Here is a 22,992-nt window from a genome sequence, read left to right as displayed (position 1 = left end):
AAACTTCTTCTAAGGAGTAAAAGGCTGGTTCACACTTACATCAACCAGCATAAATAAATCTCTTCACTAAAATTGATATGTCCTTGTTAGAAGTTGGATAAATGGATATTTAACACAAAATATCATAGGTTTCCCACCCCACCCCCAGAGAAGTAATTAAAATGAAGGGTTTTTTTTTTCTAAAATTAATAAGCAAAAATGACCAACTTGTACCATGAAAGTGACTTCAAATAAAAAAAGAGACACTGGAACTAATTTGAGTTGCTGAAGCTCTTTAAGATGTTTAAAACTCTCTATAGTTGTCATCCCTAAAGTCCTCTAACACATCATGTCATTGTTGTTAATTCATCTGAAAAGTCAAAAGGTTGCCCAAAGCATAAACTAAGTGCTTGAAAGAGGGTTTAAAAATCATTCTCCTAACACTCCTTGTTCCTGTATTTTTTTTTTAACTACAAGAGGAACAAATGTACTCATTTTCTTTTAAGTAATTCTTTGAAATACTTGAGGAAAGCTTATTAATGTTAAAAATCAACAATTAGAACAAAAACTATGGGAAAAAAACGGGAATAAAAAGAATTAAAAGTTTCTTGGTGGGGAGTGGGGGGTGGGGGGGTGGAAGTCCTCTGGAAAGAATCTCAACATAGCTACTCCCATTAAAGAAAAAATATTAGGCGAATGATTAAAGTATACCAAAAAGAGAAAATGTAAAACAAGCCAATACCACATTCTTGGTAATCAACAAGGCTCGAGGATAGGGGAATTAGTGTTTTGTAGTAGAAGGGAAACCCTGTAACACATATGGTAGTTGACGCGGTTGAAATTAGACTGGCCATCTATATTGGGAATTAAGTGAACAAAAAGGTATGTTTGATAGTTTTCCCAAGACGATGTTCTTAATTATTTATTAAACTTACCTCTCCTTCCACTGCCCTGCAGATTTAGGGAAGGGCGTCAGTTTGCTCATTCCACAATTCTCCATGATGGCTTTTGGCTATGAATTCTGAATGTACTTACCTCCTTTCTCCCTTACATCCCCGTCCACAGAGAATGCCACCAAACTCAGGTTCCTTTGGTGGGTTTTATTCTTGCCTTCATCTCCTACCTTGTCCCCCATTGCTAAGCAGCCTCTAAACTGCTGAACTGAAGCATGAGGTCAGGATTAAAGAACAAAGAGATACCACTCCATTTCCTTTTGTGTCCTTTCTCCAGCCATCTGGGTAAAACATTATCAACTACAGGATATTTATCACTAGAATATCCCGCCATTTTTATGAACCACAAACCTAGGGAAAAAGTCCCATGTGGTTAAAGCAACATTAAGTTACCAACATGATAGTTAATGCACAGGGCTCCTTGCCAGGCTGTAGCAGGCACAGCTTTCAAAAGTTACCAACTTTTAAAAATGTTTCACTAGGAAGCCCAATCGTGGAAACTGAAGCCCTGTTGTCAACACCAACCTGGTTGGCTTTTTACCTCTATGAACCGTTTCAACGACAGCCACAGCCTATCCATGCTTGTAGTCATGTAGCTGTGCTTGCCATAACTGCTATGTCCTTGGGAAAATGTAATCATACATAGGTGCAACATTGAACCCAGTATTTAAAGGAATACCCCAGTAAATCCTTGGGTAAAGCGATGAAAACTTTTACAGAGCATGCCCTTTAAGTAAGTGAGGTTTTGTGAGTTTCTGGTTTCATGTTATTAGATTTGCTTAAAGCAGGGCTTGCATATTGATGAAATATTTTCCTCACATCAGTCTGATGCCTTGTGGCTATTTATCGCGTACATTGGGAGCCGTGCAGACTTCGTGGCGATGCAAAATGCATGCCAATATCTATTAAAGGGAAAGCCATCAAGAATAAACTTTTGTTACCATTTAGGCAATTCCTTAGGTGGACACAGCCAAGCAACAATCAGAGACAGTGTTCTATTGTTTAAAAGTAGAGACTGGATCCATTTTTATTATTTTTTTTATTACAGAACTTCTGAGTTTACAGAGCAATCATGCATAAAATACAGGATTTCCATATACCACCCTATTATTAACATTTGTTAATAGTTTGGTGTGGGATACTTGTTACAATTGATGAAAGCACATTTTTATAATTGAATTATTAACTATAATTCATGATTTCACTTAGGGTTCACTGTGTTGTGCAGTTTCATGGTTGTTATTGTTTTTAAATTCTAGTACTGTATATACAATCTAACATTGTCCCTTTTAACCACATTCAGATATGTATTTAGAGATTGGATTCTGATTATCTGGCTTTGAATCCAGTTCTGCTGCTTACTAGCTATAATTATGAAATTCTCTGAACTTCAGATCCCTCTTTTTTAAAAATGTGGATGATAATAATAGCACCTCCCACACTGGACTGTTGTGAAAACTTTGATAAATAAGGTAAAGCATATATAAAGCTTAGCATAGAGTGAATGCTGAATAAGTGTTAGCGCTCCCTGCCAGCATCAAGACCCTACTGATCTTAAGGGAAAAAAAAAAAGTAGATAACTGCTCACAAATGGTCCCAATGGGACACTAGCAGCCAACATAACATTTATTATGGCCACCTTTAAATCCTTTCCCCATTTCTAGAGGCTGAGAAGAGTTGAGCTGAATCAGACATTTCCACCAGATCTGAACAAAGTCTGGCAGCAGCCACGGAGCTTCTATCCCTCTCGTCCTTGTTGGATCCCACCCATATTGTGCCAAAAGCATCAACAGGACGTAGAGTCACCATCCGTGATCCCAGCTGGCTTTGACTGTGCTGTGATGAATCGGCTGTTGCAGAGACTAGATTTGAAGCATGTCTCAACTTTACCTCTTGAACACAATGCTGTTTATATTTGCCTAGTACTCCCCTTCCCCCTCCACCACCTTGGGTCATTTAAAGATGATGCCAAATTTCTTGTTTCTTTTATCTAGATAAAGTCTTCCATAAAGATATTTGAGGGCAGTTATTCTTGTTGATATTGTGCAGATCTGGAACAGAGTTTTCATGGCTATGTGGTCTTGCAGTCCCCACCATCTGGCTCCACATAGAGCAAAAATGGTCCTTTGGAAGGCTAAGTCAGATCATGCCACTTGCCTCCTCCAATGTCAGAGTAAAAACCAAAGTCCTAAGGATCCCCACTTCTGCACATCTCAGTTTCTCACTTCCTTTGGATCTCTATTCGAACAGCACCTTATCAGGCAGGACATTTCCTACCATCCCATATAAAACAAGACTCTTCCTCTCACGTCTCTTTGCCTCCTTATTTGGCATGCATCACCACCTTACATATTACATATTTATTTGCTCATCAATTTATTGGCTCATTCCCACACTAAAATGTAAGCACAATAACAAGACAGACTTTACTTTGTTCACTGCTATATCACCCATACCTAGATCCCTTATGGCACTTAATAGTAGGTGCTCAATAAATATTTACAGAATGTTGAAAGACCCTCTCCCCCAGGGATTCAGCAGCAACCAGTTCTCTCATCCTAGTCTTGGTATTTGCCTACCAAATAGGCACATTGTTAAAATCCTTTTTTTTTTATCAGTCTGGGAAATGTTTTGACTTATTGTTCTTAACTTTCTTGTATATTTTTAAGTTTCCTTCTGTGTTTCCCATGCAGGACTCCAGTTTTCTTTCCTCACCAATATTCTGGGATACTTTATATCATCTTCCACTCCCTGGCTCGTTTTTATAACAATATTTGGAACACTGTGGAACAATTGGGTAAACATATCCTCTAGTGTTATAAATGCCTCTGTAGGTCAAATCGGATTCCTGAACCGAGTTTAAGAAAAAATGCTTTCACATTTCACTTAGCACACTCTCCTTGCCTCATAAGCTCTCCGATCCACCCTACTCATAACAATGGGTATGTTGTTTTTGTACTTTTGCTAAACCTGGGGCACACAGGTAGCAGCCCTTCTTTGGATTCTACCTCAGCATTCTGGTGGTGCACTGGGACTGTGAGATAAGATGTGCTTCTAGCAAGCTGCATTATCTGTGCACATACAGCAAATCCTGCTGGTAGAAAGCCAAGAAGTTGGATATTTGAATCGAGTTGTATCTTGCTTTCCTGTTCCTTCTTAAAAGCATTGACAAAGCCGAAGGTCAGTGGCTAATATGGAACTTAAATTTCTATGAGAAAGATAAGGAGGGAACAACATGAAATGGCTGACAGGGTTCCATTGTTGAAGGAAAGAATGCTGAGAAAGAGAAACTCGCCCTTACTGCAACTTCCAAATTAATAACCAATAATTTAAAAACAAAATCTCTTAGCAAGAATGCTAAGAAAGAGAACAGGGAAATCTGGAAGAAATGAAGATAATAGAATCAACTTTGATTTTATAATGTTAATTCACAAGCACGCTAGAAAATTCTGGGTCTAACAGGAATTTTCTTCTACTCTTCCTCTTCAAAAGACTGCCTTATTCTTCTAGAACCCTCCTGCCTTGGGAAGGATCTGAAGAAGAGAAAAGACACTTCACCCCCTCTGGGGGCCCTGGGGCTAACTGCCTGGCTTCAAATCCTGACCCCACTTCTTACCTGGCTGTGGGGCCTCGAGCAACCTGAAGTAACCTCTCCCCTACCTGAGTTTTCTCATCTGTCAGATGAGAATAATTACAGTATTATCTGCTTCTCGGGATTATGGGGAGGATGACACAAGTTAGTAAATGCAAAGGAGGGAGAACAGTGCCCAGCATATGAGAAGCCATCAATAAATAGCAATTAATATTCCCAGCCCCTCCAGAATTCTTAGCTTCTTGTTCACAAGCTTAAGGTCAAGGATTTGGTCTCCTTATGGCCTTTAAAGTGACGAGAGCTCCAATTAGAAGAAGGCCTTACTCTGTCTTCTAAGACTACTTAGCCATCACCCAGCAGAGAGACCCAGCAACTCTCTAGACCAGGATGACGCTGCTCAAATGAAACCCTCTTTCTTCTTGCATTACCAGTTCTTCATGGCAGTTAGTCTTTCTGCAGAATGCATGTATGTGAAGGGTGGCACACTATCTGGACTCCTGATAATGAGACATTGTTGAATGCAGGTAAACTTGGGGAATTTTCTGGAATTTACCCACTCACTCTATTTTTTCTATCCACCAACCATTATTAGCAAATGGAAATAACATCCAGTTAAAAAGGTTTAATGCAAGTGTGTCTCAGTCCCTAGAGTCTTGGCCATAAAGAAAAGCATAAACTGGAAAGAAGCAGTGTAGAAGTGGATCCTAGCTCGGTTCCTGCATAGTATTTTCCCTCTGACCCAGTTGGCCCTGAGTGGAACCAATGAGATGGGTGGGCACTTCTTACATTCCCAAGAAATGAAGCAGGATGGAGCCCTCTTCCTGTAGCTCCAGCTGTGGATGCCAGTAAGTCCAGGTGGTCACAGGACTGACTGTAGTGAACAAGCATCTGCAAAATCTCAGCACAAAGTCATTTAAAAATCTGACATTACACAACTAGATGCGTGCTACTATTGGGGATGAAGATGCCCGTGAATCCAGGGAAATGTCTTCTCAATGGCAGACGAAGAAAGACTACGGAGTTCCAGTCAACGTCTTTACAAAAAGTGTCTTCACTTGGAAGAAAATGGGAAGTGACATTTATTGAGCAGGATTACATGCCTGGGCATGTGACAACAAATGTTACATAAATTATTCAATCATCAAACAACTGTGCCAACAAGCTACCCTTAACTCCATTTTAGTAATGCAGAAGCTCAGCTGATAGTTAACTAACACATTCAAGAACACGATGTAAACAGGTGACAAAACCAGTGTTGATTCCCTGAATACCCCAGCAACAGTCACTAGAAAACAACCATGGCCCTCTGTGAGACTTAATCCCACATCAAGCCTTGTTACTATATTTTAACTGACATCAAGGGTTGGCAAACTTATTCTGTAAAGAACTAGGTAGTAAACATTCTGGACTTCGTGGACCAAACCACATAATCTGCCATTGCAGTTGGCAAGACATAAATGAATGAGCGTGACTGTTTTTTTGCAGGCAGTACAAAACAAGCTGAAATAATAACAGGGGATCTTCTTGCAACCCTGAAGGTTGGGACACAATAGGAGGCAACAGTTAGGAACTGGACTTCTTGAAATCAAGTAGTGTTTTTTGGAAGTATTATTTCCCTGCCTTGCAACTGTATAATGTTGTCTGAGTTTCCTAGGGCTGCTGTAGCAAAGCATCACAAAATGGGTAGCTTAAAACAATAGAAATGTATTGTCTCACAGTTCTGGAGACCAGAAGTCTGAACTCAAGGAGTTAGTAGCATTATGCTCCCTCTAGAGCTTGCAGGGAGAATCCTTCCTTGCTGCTTCCAGCTTCTGGTGTCAGCCAGCAGTCCTTGGTGTTCCTTAGCTTGTGGGTGCATCACTCCGATCTCCACTTCCTCCCCTGGCCTTCTCCCTGTGTCTGTCTGTGTCTGTGTTCAAATTTTTGCTTCTTTTACAGATACCAGTCATATTGGATGAAGTTGCATCCTAATCCCGTTTGAGCTCATCTTAACTAATCACATCTTCAAAGACCTTATTTCCAATGAGGGTTGGAACTCGAACATATCTTTTGGGGGGACACAACCCAATGTATGAGAAATGCTTAACATAAAGTTTATCCTTTGGGAGTTGGGTACCTCTGGGAATCAGTGTGATATGATGAAAGAGCGCTGGACTGGGAATCAGGACAGCCAAGTCTGGTTCGGGCTCTGCTAATACCTGTGTGACCTTCAGTAGGTCACACTCTCCAGACCTAGGTTTTCTCAACTGTAAAAGGAAAGCAGGAGGCTAGAGAGTGATCAGTACAGCCTCCTTCTGCTTTCCCTTTCTCAGGATTTCTAACAGTATCACTGATTGAAGACAGGTCAAACCCAGCAATGCTGGGAAGTTTCAGAATGACTCCATTCATTCTTCCAAGTGATATTTGCAGGAATATTAATCAACGCCATGGACACAATGGGAGCCCTATTGAACCACAGAGGCCCTGCAGGTTGTTTGACCACAATTAAATTTACAGACATGGAGGGGAAAAAGGGCAAAACAGAAGGATTAGAGTGTGGCTAAGGCAAACAATGAAAGGAAGCAATAGTGCAGAGAATCTTGACTTCATAGAGTAAGTTCATATGCGTTCTCAGAAATAAATTGCACGGACAGACGGAGAGCTGCCCCACTGGGTGGTTGTTTGGGAGATTCAGGTTTGACATGCAAGTGTCCAGTCACCAGTGAAGGGCAACTCCCGAACCACTTTACACTGAACTTTCTTACAGGCTCCTGGACAAAGTTGGTGACTGGAGAAAGAGGAAGGCGATGGCGAAAACAAATGCTTTTAGAGTTGTTTCTCTTCAATCAAGAGAGAATAGCGGTGCACATCAGTGTAGGAAGGGAAGGGCAAATCTTCAGAGAGCAGCGAAGCCTCAGAAACTGACACATTGAAACGCTACTCCTCAGTCTGGTAGCCACTAGCCCTATGTGGCCTTCTAAGTTTAAGTAAGTTCATTGAAAGGAGATGAAACTAAAAATTCAGTTCCTCGATTGCATTTGCCACATTTCAGCTACTCACTAGTCACATGTGGCTAGTGGCTTTCCATACATAGAAAACATTTCCATCATCGCCAAAGGAGGGACTCTAGAACTGCTCTGGAATTGAATTTAAATTTAATTTAATTTAAAAAAATGAAAAACTCAGTTCCTTGGTCACTTTAGCCTCATTTCAAGTGTTTGATGTGGCTGGTAGCTACCATTGGGACTATGCAGATATAGACTGCCTTCATCATCGTGGAAAATTCTATTGCACACCACTGCTTTTTAGATATGTTCCTGTTTCTTCTTCCGGATCAACTGCTGGCCTTTAGAGTCAAGCACAGTGACTATGTCAGGAAAGGGACATGGTTTCTGTAGCTAGATATTCAGGAACCTTCCTCCATGATTAATATCACATGCACATCAAGGATTTCCTGTTCTGCTCTTTTACGAACCCCTCTAGGGTGTAACAGTAACTCCCCCAGGTGCAGCAGTCTGGCAAGCACCTCCTGGCTCAGGTGTCAGATGCAACGTTTCCTACTGAAAGAGGAGCAAAGGCTGCTCCCCCCATTTCCCAACCCCACCGTCCCTGCCTGTTTATCCCTAGGAAGGGAGGGAGCTTGGTGGAGGCTTGGAGTGGGATGATCTACAATCCATGAGTGAGTGATGGGTCTTCAGCATCAGTGAAGGGGAGGCCATGGGTATCACTTGTGGCCCACACCGTCTGTGCCTCATACACATTGACACACAAAACCCAAGGTAAGGGACAAATGCTGAAGGATCTCACTGATATGCAATAATTAGAATAAGCGAATTCACAGGGTCAGAAACTAGAGTAGAGGTTACCGGGGGACCAGGGTAGGGTAGAGAATGAGGAGTTAATGCTTAATTGGTACCAAGCTGCTGTTTGGGGTGATGGAAAAGTTTGGGGAATGGATGGTGGTGATGGTAGCACAATGCTGTGGCTGTAATTAACACCACTGAATTGTATATTTGAATGTGGTTAAAAGAGGAAATTTTAGGTTTTATGTATGTTACTAGAATAAAATTTAAAAAAACAAGCGGTACACAGCGGGCGACTAGAGAGGCATTGGAGATATCTGCTTGTGAAGCATGTCTACCAAACTACGAATGATACAAGAACTTTACCCAAAATTAAAGAGTACCCTGATAATGAGGTACAGGAAATTGAGTACTAACTCTGGAAGACTGGCAAGAAAAGTGGGTGAGCCACAACATTGCATTTCATCAAAAACAAGGACTTCAGCTATTAAAGAAGCATTTGGATACTTTTCTTAATGGCAAGAGTGGACTCAGGATATTTTTTCCTCTTTGTGGAAAAGCAGTCGAGATGAGATGGTTTGCAGACCTGGGACACAGCGTAGCTGGTGTGGACATCAGTGAACTTGGGGTTTGAGAATTTTTTACAGAGCAGAATCTTTCTTACTCAGAAGAACCAATTGCTGAAATTCCTGGAGCCAAAGTATTTAAGAGTTCTTCAGGGAACACGTCATTGTACTGTTGCAGCATTTTTGATCTTTCCAGAGTAAATACTGGCAAATTTGACAGGATTTGGGATAGAGGAGCCTTAGTTGCTGTTAATCCAGGTGATCAAGAACGCTATGTTAATATAATGTTGTCCCTGACAAGAAAAGGGTTCCACTACCCACATCTGTTGTTTCTTATGATCCAACTAAACATGCAGGCCCACAATTTTATATGCCAGACACTGAAATTAACAGGTTGTTTGGCACAAAATGTGATGTTAATTGCCTTGAGAAAGTTGATGCTTTTGAAGAATGACATAAAAGTCAGGGAACTGACTACATATTTGAAAAGTTATATCCAGTTACAGACAAAATCTATCACATAAACATGTTTTTGGGCAATTGGAAAATTATGCCAAGGCATGAAAATATAATGAATGACTCAAAAAATCATTCACAAATCACATCACAGATCTTTGTTCAAAAATGCATATAACTTTTTAGAGAAAAGCACATTCTAAAATGTTAAAGTGACTACCTTTGGAGAGGAGAATGTAATTAGGGGTTAAAGCAGACTGTCTGTTTTACTTACAGATTGTAAAAATTTTGACCATCAGCATGTATTACTTGTATAATTAATATTTAAAAGAGAAATGCACTGCATGACAAAGAAATATAAGAGAGGTAGAAAAATTGACACTGAGTGTAATACTTTAATAAGATGCAAGGTAAAAAGAAAGTAATCTAAGAAGCTATATAAAATAATAATTTTTGCTATAAATACCCCTTATGCACCCCTTTCCACATTTTGTCTCCTTATATAATAATTTTATATGTAAGAGAAACAAATTTAAAAGTTTAATTAAATGAACTAACTTATATGGAGCCAAGTGTTTTTCCTAAATTGTAAAAATTTTACAAATTTTAAAATTAAGTTTTTTCCTGAGTTTGGAAGTTTTTTGTTTCCTCTAGGTTGATCCGGTTTAAATGATAGACTAACATGACATACAGTGACTCCAGATTCACTACTTTTCACTATGAAAGTTTAGATTTATCTGTTTTTCCATTAACACTCATTTTATTGAATCAAACATTCCCCTCTACCTGCATTACCTAATATCTAAAAGATTTAGATTGTTTAGCTCATGTTAACAAAATGATGTATTTTATTAAAAATAAGTTATTTGTAAAACAAAACAAAAACAAACAAAAAAACCCATAGGACTGTATAATACAGTGAACCCTCATGCAAACTATAGACTAGTTAATAGTACAATTATAATAGTATTTTTTCATCAATTGTAGCAAAGGTACCACACTAATGCAAAATAATAGGGAAAACTCTGGGGGGAAGGGGTGTGATATGGAAACTCTGTATTTTCTGCATGATTTTGCGGTAAGCGTACAACTTCTCTAATTTAAAAAAAAGCTGTAAAAAAAAAATACAACAACAACAACAAAAACCATACACGGGGGGAGGCGGGGCAAGATGGCAGACTGGTGAGCTGTAAGTTTTAGTTACTCCTCCAGGAAAGTAGGTAAAAAGCCAGGAACTGCGTGGACTGGACACCACAGAGCAATCTGTCTTTGGGCATACTTCATACAACACTCATGAAAACGTGGAACTGCTGAGATCAGCGAAATCTGTAAGTTTTTGCGGCCAGGGGACCCGCGCCCCTCCCTGCCAGGCTCAGTCCCGGGGGAGGAGGGGCTGTCAGCTCCGGGAAGGAGAAGGGAGAACTGCAGTGGCTGCTCTTATCGAAAACTCATTCTACTGATTCAAACTCCAACCATAGATAGACTGAGACCAGACACCAGAGACTCTGAGAGCAGCCAGCCCAGCAGAGAGGAGACAGGCATAGAAAAAAAACAACACGAAAAACTCCAAAATAAAAGCAGAGGATTTTTGGAGTTCTGGTGAACACAGAAAGGGGAAGGGCGGAGCTCAGGCCTTGAGGCGCATATGCAAATCCCGAAGCAAAGCTGAACTCTCTGCCCTGTGCACCTTTCCTTAATGGCCCTGGTTGCTTTGTCTATTAGCATTTCAATAACCCATTAGATCTCTGAGGAGGGCCGTTTTTTTTGTTTTTTTTGTTTTTTTAAATCCTTTTTGCTTTTTCTAAAACAATTACTCTAAGAAGCTCAACACAGAAAGCTTCAAAGAATTGCAGTTTGGGCACGTCAAGTCAAGAGCAGAACTAAGAGAGCTCTGAGACAAAAGGCAATAATCCAGTGGCTGAGAAAATTCACTAAACAACACAACTTCCCAAGAAAAGGGGGGTGTCCGCTCACAGCCACCATCCTGGTGAACAGGAAACACTCCTGCCCATCGCCAGCCCCATAGCCCAGAGCTGCCCCAGACAACCCAGTGTGACGGAAGTGCTTCAGATAACAGGCACACACCACAAAACTGGGCGTGGACATTAGCCTTCCCTGCAACCTCAGCTGAATGTCCCAGAGCTGGGAAGGTGGAGCAGTGTGAATTAACAAAGCCCCATTCAGCCATAATTTGAGCAGACTGGGAGCCTCCCTACACAGCCCAGCAGCCCAGAACTACCCTGGGGGAACGGCACTCACCTGTGACATAGCACAGTCATCCCTCAACAGAGGACCCGGGGTGCACAGCCTGGAAGAGGGGCCCACTTGCAAGTCTCAGGAGCCATACGCCAATACCAAAGACTTGTAGGTCAGTGGCAGAGACAAACTGTGGCAGGACTGAACTGAAGGATTAGACTATTGCAGCAGCTTTAAAACTCTAGGATCATCAGGGAGATTTGATTGTTAGGGCCACCCCCCCTCCCCGACTGCCCAGAAACACGCCCCACATACAGGGCAGGCAACACCAACTACACACGCAAGCTTGGGACACCAATTGGGCCCCACAAGACTCACTCCCCCACTCACCAAAAAGGCTAAGCAGGGGAGATCTGGCTTGTGGAGAACAGGTGGCTCGTGGATGCCACCTGCTGGTTAGTTAGAGAAAGTGTACTCCACGAAGCTGTAGATCTGATAAATTAGAGATAAGGACTTCAATAGGTCTACAAACCCTAAAAGAACCCTATCAAGTTCAGCAAATGCCACGAGGCCAAAAACAACAGAAAATTATGAAGCATATGAAAAAACCAGACGATATGGATAACCCAAGCCAAAGGACCCAAATCAAAAGACCAGAAGAGGCACAGCACCTAGAGCAGCTACTCAAAGAACTAAAGATGAACAATGAGACCATAGTACGGGATATGAAGGAAATCAAGAAGACCCTAGAAGAGCATAAAGAAGACATTGCAAGACTAAATAAAAAAATGGATGATCTTATGGAAATTAAAGAAACTGTTGACCAAATTAAAAAGATTCTGGACACTCATAGTACAAGACTAGAGGAAGTTGAACAACGAATCAGTGACCTGGAAGATGACAGAATGGAAAATGAAAGCATAAAAGAAAGAATGGGGAAAAAAATTGAAAAACTCGAAATGGACCTCAGGGATATGATAGATAATATGAAACGTCCGAATATAAGACTCATTGCTGTCCCAGAAGGGGAAGAAAAGGGTAAAGGTCTAGGAAGAGTATTCAAAGAAATTGTTGGGGAAAACTTCCCAAATCTTCTAAACAACATAAATACACAAATCATAAATGCTCAGCGAACTCCAAATAGAATAAATCCAAAAAAACCCACTCCGAGACATATACTGATCACACTGTCAAACACAGAAGAGAAGGAGCAAGTTCTGAAAGCAGCAAGAGAAAAGCAATTCACCACATACAAAGGAAACAGCATAAGACTAAGTAGTGACTACTCAGCAGCCACCATGGAGGCAAGAAGGCAGTGGCACGATATATTTAAAATTCTGAGTGAGAGGAATTTCCAGCCAAGAATACTTTATCCAGCAAAGCTCTCCTTCAAATTTGAGGGAGAGCTTAAATTTTTCACAGACAAAGAAATGCTGAGAGAATTTGCTAACAAGAGACCTGCCCTACTGGAGATACTAAAGGGAGCCCTACAGACAGAGAAACAAAGACAGGACAGAGAGACTTGAAGAAAGGTTCAGTACTAAAGAGATTCGGTATGGGTACAATAAAGGATATTAATAGAGAGAGGGAAAAATATGGCAAACATAATCCAAAGGATAAGATGGCCGATTCAAGAAATGCCTTCACGGTTTTAACGTTGAATGTAAATGGATTAAACTCCCCAATTAAAAGATATAGATTCGCAGAATGGATCAAAAAAAATGAACCATCAATATGTTGCATACAAGAGACTCATCTTAGACACAGGGACACAAAGAAACTGAAAGTGAAAGGATGGAAAAAAATATTTCATGCAAGCTACAGCCAAAAGAAAGCAGGTGTAGCAATATTAATCTCAGATAAAATAGACTTCAAATGCAGGGATGTTTTGAGAGACAAAGAAGGCCACTACATACTAATAAAAGGGGCAATTCAGCAAGAAGAAATAACAATCGTAAATGTCTATGCACCCAATCAAGGTGCCACAAAATACATGAGAGAAACACTGGCAAAACTAAAGGAAGCAATTGATGTTTCCACAATAATTGTGGGAGACTTCAACACATCACTCTCTCCTATAGATAGATCAACCAGACAGAAGACCAATAAGGAAATTGAAAACCTAAACAATCTGATAAATGAATTAGATTTAACAGACATCTACAGGACATTACATCCCAAATCATCAGGATACACATACTTTTCTAGTGCTCACGGAACTTTCTCCAGAATAGATCATATGCTGGGACATAAAACAAGCCTCAATAAATTTAAAAAGATTGAAATTATTCAAAGCACATTCTCTGACCACAATGGAATACAATTAGAAGTCAATAACCATCAGAGACTTAGAAAATTCACAAATACCTGGAGGTTAAACAACACACTCCTAAACAATCAGTGGGTTAAAGAAGAAATAGCAAGAGAAATTGCTAAATATATAGAGACGAATGAAAATGAGAACACAACATACCAAAACCTATGGGATGCAGCAAAAGCAGTGCTAAGGGGGAAATTTATAGCACTAAACGCATATATTAAAAAGGAAGAAAGAGCCAAAATCAAAGAACTAATGGATCAACTGAAGAAGCTAGAAAATGAACAGCAAACCAATCCTAAACCAAGTACAAGAAAAGAAATAACAAGGATTAAAGCAGAAATAAATGACATAGAGAACAAAAAAACAATAGAGAGGATAAATATCACCAAAAGTTGGTTCTTTGAGAAGATCAACAAGATTGACAAGCCCCTAGCTAGACTGACAAAATCAAAAAGAGAGAAGACCCATATAAACAAAATAATGAATGAAAAAGGTGACATAACTGCAGATCCTGAAGAAATTAAAAAAATTATAAGAGGATATTATGAACAACTGTATGGCAACAAACTGGATAATGTAGAAGAAATGGACAATTTCCTGGAAACATATGAACAACCGAGACTGACCAGAGAAGAAATAGAAGACCTCAACCAACCCATCACCAGCAAAGAGATCCAATCAGTCATCAAAAATCTTCCCACAAATAAATGCCCAGGGCCAGATGGCTTCACAGGGGAATTCTACCAAACTTTCCAGAAAGAACTGACACCAATCTTACTCAAACTCTTTCAAAACATTGAAAAAAATGGAACACTACCTAACTCATTTTATGAAGCTAACATCAATCTAATACCAAAACCAGGCAAAGATGCTACAAAGAAGGAAAACTACCGGCCAATCTCCCTAATGAATATAGATGCAAAAATCCTCAACAAAATACTTGCAAATCGAATCCAAAGACACATTAAAAAAATCATACACCATGACCAAGTGGGGTTCATTCCAGGCATGCAAGGATGGTTCAACATAAGAAAAACAATCAATGTATTACAACACATTAAAAACTCGAAAGGGAAAAATCAATTGATCATCTCAATAGATGCTGAAAAAGCATTTGACAAAATCCAACATCCCTTTTCGATAAAAACACTTCAAAAGATAGGAATTGAAGGAAACTTCCTCAACATGATAAAGAGCATATATGAAAAACCCACAGCCAGCATAGTACTCAATGGTGAGAGACTGAAAGCCTTCCCTCTAAGATCAGGAACAAGACAAGGATGCCCGCTGTCACCACTGTTATTCAACATTGTGCTGGAAGTGCTAGCCAGGGCAATCCGGCAAGACAAAGAAATAAAAGGCATCCAAATTGGAAAAGAAGAAGTAAAACTGTCATTGTTTGCAGATGATATGATCTTATATCTAGAAAACCCTGAGAAATCGACGATACAGCTACTAGAGCTAATAAACAAATTTAGCAAAGTAGCGGGATACAAGATTAATGCACATAAGTCAGTAATGTTTCTATATGCTAGAAATGAACAAACTGAAGAGACACTCAAGAAAAAGATACCATTTTCAATAGCAACTAAAAAAATCAAGTACCTAGGAATCAACTTAACCAAAGATGTCAAAGACCTATACAAAGAAAACTACATAACTCTACTAAAAGAAATAGAAGGGGACCTTAAAAGATGGAAAAATATTCCATGTTCATGGATAGGAAGGCTAAATGTCATTAAGATGTCAATTCTACCCAAACTCATCTACAGATTCAATGCAATCCCAATCAAAATTCCAACAACCTACTTTGCAGACTTGGAAAAGCTAGTTATCAAATTTATTTGGAAAGGGAAGATGCCTCGAATTGCTAAAGACACTCTAAAAAAGAAAAACGAAGTGGGAGGACTTACACTCCCTGACTTTGAAGCTTATTATAAAGCCACAGTTGCCAAAACAGCATGGTACTGGCACAAAGATAGACATATAGATCAATGGAATCGAATTGAGAATTCGGAGATAGACCCTCAGATCTATGGCCGACTGATCTTTGATAAGGCCCCCAAAGTCACTGAACTGAGCCATAATGGTCTTTTCAACAAATGGGGCTGGGAGAGTTGGATATCCATATCCAAAAGAATGAAAGAGGACCCCTACCTCACCCCCTACACAAAAATTAACTCAAAATGGATCAAAGATCTCAATATAAAAGAAAGTACCATAAAACTCCTAGAAGATAATGTAGGAAAACATCTTCAAGATCTTGTATTAGGCGGCCACTTCCTAGACTTTACACCCAAAGCACAAGCAACAAAAGAGAAAATAGATAAATGGGAACTCCTCAAGCTTAGAAGTTTCTGCACCTCAAAGGAATTTCTCAAAAAGGTAAAGAGGCAGCCAACTCAATGGGAAAAAATTTTTGGAAACCATGTATCTGACAAAAGACTGATATCTTGCATATACAAAGAAATCCTACAACTCAATGACAATAGTACAGACAGCCCAATTATAAAATGGGCAAAAGATATGAAAAGACAGTTCTCTGAAGAGGAAATACAAATGGCCAAGAAACACATGAAAAAATGTTCAGCTTCACTAGCTATTAGAGAGATGCAAATTAAGACCACAATGAGATACCATCTAACACCGGTTAGAATGGCTGCCATTAAACAAACAGGAAACTACAAATGCTGGAGGGGATGTGGAGAAATTGGAACTCTTATTCATTGTTGGTGGGACTGTATAATGGTTCAGCCACTCTGGAAGTCAGTCTGGCAGTTCCTTAGAAAACTAGATATAGAGCTACCATTCGATCCAGCGATTGCACTTCTCGGCATATACCCGGAAGATCGGAAAGCAGTGACACGAACAGATATCTGCACGCCAATGTTCATAGCAGCATTATTCACGATTGCCAAGAGATGGAAACAACCCAAATGTCCTTCAACAGATGAGTGGATAAATAAAATGTGGTATATACACACGATGGAATACTACGCGGCAGTAAGAAGGAACGATCTGGTGAAACATATGACAACATGGATGAACCTTGAAGACATAATGCTGAGCGAAATAAGCCAGGCACAAAAAGAGAAATATTATATGCTACCACTAATGTGAACTTTGAAAAATGTAAAACAAATGGTTTATAATGTAGAATGTAGGGGAACTAGCAATAGAGAGTAATTAAGGAAGGGGGAACAATAATCCAAGAAGAACAGATAAGCTATTTATCGTTCTGGGGATGCCCAGAAATGACTATGGTCTGTTAATTTCTGATGGATATAGTAGGAACAAGTTCACAGAAATGTTGCTATATTATGTAACTTTCTTGGGGTAAAGTAGGAACATGTTGGAAGTTAAGCAGTTATGTTAGGTTAGTTGTCTTTTTCTTACCCCCTTGTTATGGTCTCTTTGAAATGTTCTTTTATTGTATGTTTGTTTTCTTTTTAACTTTTTTTTTCATACAGTTGATTTAAAGAAGAAGGGAAAGTTAAAAAAAAAAAAAGAAAAACAAGGAAAAAAAAAAAAGATGTAGTGCCCCCTTGAGGAGCCTGTGGAGAGTGCAGGGGTATTCGCCTACCCCACCTCCATGGTTGCTAACATGACCACAGACATAGGGGACTGGTGGTTTGATGGGTTGAGCCCTCTACCATAAGTTTTACCCTTGGGAAGACGGTTGCTGCAAAGGAGAGGCTAGGCCTCCCTGTATTTGTGCCTAAGAGTCTCCTCCTGAATGCCTCTTTGTTGCTCAGATGTGGCCCTCTCTCTCTGGCTAAGCCAACTTGAAAGGTGAAATCACTGCCCTCCCCCCTACGTGGGATCAGACACCCAAGGAAGTGAATCTCCCTGGCAACGTGGAATATGACTCCCGAGGAAGAATGTAGACCCGGCATCGTGGGATGGAGAACATCTTCTTGACCAAAAGGGGGATGTGAAAGGAAATGAAATAAGCTTCAGTGGCAGAGAGATTCCAAAACGAGCCGAGAGATCACTCTGGTGGGCACTCTTACGCACACTTTAGACAACCTTTTTTAGGTTCTAAAGAATTGGGGTAGCTGGTGGTGGATACCTGAAACTATCAAACTACAACCCAGAACCCATGAATCTCGAAGACAGTTGTATAAAAATGTAGCTTATGAGGGGTGACAGTGGGATTGGGAATGCCATAAGGACCAAACTCCACTTTGTCTAGTTTATGGATGGATGTGTAGAAAAGTAGGGGAAGGAAACAAACAGACAAAGGTACCCAGTGTTCTTTTTTACTTCAATTGCTCTTTTTCACTCTAATTATTATTCTTGTTATTTTTGTGTGTGTGCTAATGAAGGTGTCAGGGATTGATTTAGGTGATGAATGTACAACAATGTAATGGTACTGTAAACAATCGAAAGTACAATTTGTTTTGTATGACTGCGTGGTATGTGAATATATCTCAATAAAATGATGATTAAAAAAAATTAAAAAAAAAAATAACAAAAAAAAAAAAAAAAAAAAAAAACATACACGGAAGGAGAGAGAGCCCATTTCTATGTATGATAGAAAGATTTTTTACATTATAAACATACCTTTTCTCCAAGCCCTATGATTCTCCACAAACATCATTTCCCAAGGCCACTAAGGTTACAAAAACGCACTCCAAAATGCAACTAATTTAGGAATTAGGTTTGTAGAAATATGTGATATTGCTCACTAGCTTGCCCTCCTCTCCTTGAGAAATCCTCTGTGGGAATCTCTTGTTTGGGTCTAAAGCAAAAAGGTAAGAAAAACCCTGGCTTTCATTCATTGGCTCAGATTCCTTCATCATGTGTATTAAAAGCCTTACCATAGTTTGGGAAGCACGTAGCAGAAGGGATGTCAATACTGTACTTTCTGAACATAAAACACAGTCCTGGGGGGACCTGCGGCAGAAGGGTCTAAAGGGCGGCAAGGCGGGCCCTGGATAGAATTCATAAAATTCATGAAATCTCAGGGTAAGCAATGCTACCCAGTCCAAATTCCCATCTGGTGCAGGAATTCCCACCACATCATTCCCCAAAAGTAGTTCTTGACTCTGCTCGGATACTGCAAGAGATTATTTCATCTTGTTAATTCAGAACTGCCAGAGATCAGAAGACATCTGTCCCACCACTAACTCTCCCAAATCTGTGTATGATATATACAGGTATAAAAACATCTGCTTCTGTATTCAGATCTCTTAATCCCTGTCTAATCATCAGTTGGAGAGCAGACTAGCCCTTTTGTTGGATTTATGAAGTTTTGACACTTCCTCAGCCTTTCCCTCCCACTATGATAGGATAAACTTCCCCTCTGTCTCTTGCAGGATTCTAGAGAATGGCTCAAGTTTCCTTCTGCGGCCAATTTTCAAAAGAGTGGGTGGTAGAAGTATATGCAGCATTTTTATACTGGCGGTGACTGCAATTTTTATATTAGAAGCCAACTCTTGTCATTCGATACAGCTTCAAGGGCCAATACGCTGACAGAAGTAAAGCTGATGGAGGCGAGTCAAAGACTCTAGTTCTGCTTTTGCATAGTCTCGAATAGAATATTTGTGTCTCCTCCCAAAGCCTATAAACTTGCACAAGCTGGTTCAGAGTCCCCTTTGCCACAACTCATGATGTCGTGACTATCAGATATGTCTCGAAGCTGAAAGCACACTTGCTTTTCCTTGGTAAAACAATGAAAAAACAATGAGCAAAAACACCCCTGCCTTCAAAGGACGCCCATAATATATAGTATACCAACAATGTTAATTTTTTTATATAAAGAAAAACAAAAGAATTCAGGATGTGTTAAAGCCAGTTGTTAAATCAGAATTCTATGCTTATCATTCAAAACAAGAAGGCATATGAGAAGCAAGCAAACGACAGTTACACCTAAGAGAATAAGGAACCATCCATGTGTTGCTTTATGTTTCAAATGATAAATGATTATGGATTGATCTCTTTTGATTGAGGTCTAATGATTTTTCACCAGAGGTGCTGTTGCCCTTATATTTATATTCCTTGTTAATCTGTCTTCATACCTTGAATATGGAAATTAAAAGACCAAGACTCTCAGGTGAAAGAACAAATTCCTTGCTTGTAATTCAATGCCTGATTTTCTAGATTTTTTTCCTCCTCCCTGATGGCTAAGACAACACATAGTTCATCCTTCTAAGCTTCCTCCTGCCTTCTTTCCCTCACTCCCTCATGTCTCCCTCTCTTCTACCCTGCTCTGGCCCTCCTCCCCAACGTCTGATCCTAAACCACAGGGTACAATTAAGAACCGTCATTGCAGTCCAGGACCTCAACTTCATAAAAGATCAGAACCATGTTCTGAGCCAGCTCAAGGATTTGGGCCTCACTTTAGAAGACCCCTAGTGTGTGAAACATGTTGACTTAAACCCGCGTCCCGAGCTACTGGTCTGCAAGCTCCTCTGAGGTGAGCCGAGCCAGCTCCCCATCCAGGGTAAGCCAGCCATGCGTCAGCTTTTCCACCTTCTACTTAAAAATCTTAGCTCGGCCTCTTATGGAGCGTCTCGCCAAGTGACTTAATGCAAATCTCCTAACTTTGCTCTTACGGTGAAAAGAGGACAAAACCCAGTTTCAGACCCAGGAGGGAGACTGTACCTTCTGATTCATTTCCATTTTTAAAATCAGCCTGAAATGGTAGACATTTGATCCAATAACTCAGGTGTAGGGAGTCACAGGAACTGGTCTCAAGAGGTTTGTTTTCAGGCCACATATTATGCTTACCCTAGAAAATATGAAATGCTGTGCTAACTCAGACTGAATTTGCTTTGGGAGTAGATGTGAGTGCAGAAGACAAGTTCTCCATTTTAAATTCAGTCTGGAAGTGGTTCCCAGCATCTACTTCTTTTTCTGAAGGACAGGTCCTCTCTTCATCCAATCACTCTGAAGGAGGCTCGACAATGTACAGCTAGATAATTCTCAACCCCTTCATGTGGTTTGTTTGTTATGTCCCCTGGACAATTCAGGGTTACAAAAAGTGTGAACCTTAATACCTTTCGGATATGGGCAGCACACAACAGTTTTCAAAGGGCTCTCTGAGAGGCTATCTCATTGGATTTTAGAAGGTCCCATGGCTCATGGTGGCAGAGGAGTGCAAGAAACAGGGTAGCGTCATCTCCCTGGGTCACAACATGATCTCTGGGGTCAGACTGTCCTGAATTCAAATCCCAGCTCTGCCATTTATTAGCTATATAGCCATGGGTAAATCATTTCACGTCTGTAAGTCCCAGCTTCCTCATCTTCTTCAGGAAAACAATAGCAGCTACTTTTTAGACTTGTTCCAAGGGTTAAATGAGATGGGGAAGTCATCCAAAGCATTTCATTTAGTGTAAGACATGGCACATGTAAGATACTCAGTAAGTGGCAACTATGATTATTGATAAATATGCTTAGCCCACATAAGAGCAGTCTGTAAGAGAATACCCAGCATTCAAAGTTCATCTTCTGTATTCATTAACTGGCAAGGACAAAGTCTGAGAAGACTCTGGAATGCAAAGACACAGATCCTAGCCCTTGAAAGTACAGTCATTTGTGAGCCACTGAAGCTCTGGAATAGTCCCAATGGGATTCAGCAACTGTTGGTGGGCTTTATCATTTGGTTTAGTAATTAAAACTACACTGATTCTGCAGAAAAGTTTGGCAGCCCCTCATAACATTAAACATGGAATTACCATATGGAATTATGAATTCCGCTTCTAGGTATATTCCACTATGTGGCCATAGATCTCATCTTTATTGTAAACAGGGACTCCAATAGATATTGGTACAACAATACGAATGGTACAAACAAAGTTCGGCATTATTCACAATAGCCAAAAGGTGGTAGCAACCCAAGTGTCCATCAGTGGAAGGGAATGGATAAACAAAATGTGGTAGACACATACAATGGAATATTATTCAGTCTTGTAATAGAATGAAGTGCTGATACTGCTACAGCATGGATGAAACCTACAGACATCATGTTGAGTGAAATAAGCCAGACACAAAAGGACAAATGTTATGTGACTTCTCTTGTATCAGATACTTAGAATAAGAAAATTCATAGAAATAAAAAGCAGAAAAAGTGGTTACCAGGAGTTGGGGGTGGGTGAAGAGGAATGGGAGGTATTGTTTGACGGATCTATAGTTTTCTTTTGGGATGATGAAAATGTTATGGTAATAGTGGTGAAAGTTACAAAACATTGTCAATGAACTGAATGTCACTGAATTGTACACTTAAAAATGGTTAACACAAATTTTTATCTATGCATATTTTATACAATAAAAAAGATACCTAAAGACAAATTCTTAAAATACCTATATTTATCTACAACAAAGCTACTAGAACTAATAAACTAATTTGGGATACAAGTGGCAGGATACATGATCAAAATGCAAAAATCAATAGTGTTTCTATACACTTGTAATGCGCAATCTGAAGAGGAAAGCAAGAAAAAACTTCCATTTACAATTGCAACTAAAAGAATCAAATATCTAGGAATAAATTTAACCAAAGATATAAAGGACTAATGCACAGAAAACTACAAAACATTGCTAAAAGAAATCAAAGAAGACCTAAATAAATGGAAGGGTATTCCATGTTCATGGATTGGAAGACTAAATATCATTAAGATGTCAATTCTACCCAAATTGATTTACACATTCAATGCAATCCCAATTAAAATTCCAAAAGTCTACTTAGTATGAATGGAAAAGCCAATTATCAAATTTATTTGGAAGGGTAAGGTCCTTGAATAGCCAAAAACTCCTTTAAAAAGAATGAAGACCTCAGACTAGACTCATACTTTCTGATTTTAAAGCATATTACAAAGCTACAGAGGTCAAAACAGCATAATACTGGCATAACAATAGATATGTTGGCCAATGCAATCCAATTGACAGTTCAGGAATAGATACTCACATCTGTGGTCAATTGATATTTGACAAGACTGCCAACTCCACTCAACTGGGACAGAATAGTCTCTTCAAAAAATGGTGCAGGGAGAACTGGTTATCCATATGCAAAAGAATGAAAGAGGCTCTTATCTCACACCTTACACAAAAATTAAATCAAAATGGATAAAGACCTAAATGTAAGTACCAGGACCATAAAACTCCTGGAGGAACATGCAGGGAAGTATCTTGAAGGTCTTGTGGT

At 39.7% G+C, this 22,992-nt stretch overlaps 1 pseudogene; it reads left to right on the top strand.

The window, feature by feature from the left end:
• Positions 1-5,463: 5,463 nt before the first annotated feature.
• LOC119505993 lies at positions 5,464-9,506 on the top strand (annotated as a pseudogene).
• The last annotated feature ends 13,486 nt before the right edge of the window (positions 9,507-22,992 follow it).

The sequence above is a fragment of the Choloepus didactylus genome, chromosome 11, assembly GCF_015220235.1.
Source record: "Choloepus didactylus isolate mChoDid1 chromosome 11, mChoDid1.pri, whole genome shotgun sequence".
In the NCBI taxonomy this organism is placed as follows: domain Eukaryota; kingdom Metazoa; phylum Chordata; class Mammalia; order Pilosa; family Megalonychidae; genus Choloepus; species Choloepus didactylus.
Note: the sequence above shows the minus strand (reverse complement) of the source record. Positions and strands in the feature narration are given on the sequence as shown.